Below are 475 nucleotides of genomic sequence, written 5' to 3'. Positions count from 1 at the left end.
AGAGATTGGAGGGCAGATTCTTAGGTTCTGAAGGAGTTTAGGTGAGTATCCTGAGGGAGGACATAGGGGACCACTCAAGAGGAGACTTTAAGCAGCCTGTGTCAGACCATCCAGGGTGCATTTCTCAGCCGAGGCCTGTGGTCCCAATCTGTCCCCCTGTGTCACTCCTGTCTGTGTTTTGATACCAGGGATCATGCTTGTGGTCAAGATGAGTAAGCTGAGAAGCCAAGCGAGCCTGAGTAAGACCTTGAGGACCCAGGTGAGGCCCAGGTCCCGGTGGAGGCACAGCTCTTGGGGGCTGAGGCGGGTGAGGCTGCATCCCCCTCGGCCTCCTCCCCCCCTGGGGAGGGCAGCCACTCTGCGTGCTATGAGTTCCTGTGGGGTCTCCAAGCCTATGTGGAGACCAGCAAGTGGCAAGTCATGGCGTTTCTGCTCAGAGTCAACCAAAGTGCTTTGAGGGAGGAAAAGGGGGCCT

The 475-nt window shown here is 57.3% G+C and overlaps 1 pseudogene; it reads left to right on the top strand.

The window, feature by feature from the left end:
* Positions 1 to 471, top strand: part of LOC104981568 — a 3,868-nt pseudogene extending 3,397 nt beyond the window's left edge.
* The last annotated feature ends 4 nt before the right edge of the window (positions 472 to 475 follow it).

This window comes from Bison bison, unplaced genomic scaffold (assembly GCF_000754665.1).
Source record: "Bison bison bison isolate TAMUID 2011002044 unplaced genomic scaffold, Bison_UMD1.0 scf7180017859141, whole genome shotgun sequence".
NCBI classification, from domain to species: Eukaryota; Metazoa; Chordata; class Mammalia; order Artiodactyla; family Bovidae; genus Bison; species Bison bison.
The sequence above is the reverse complement of the archived record's forward strand: the minus strand, read 5'-3'. Positions and strand labels throughout refer to the sequence as shown.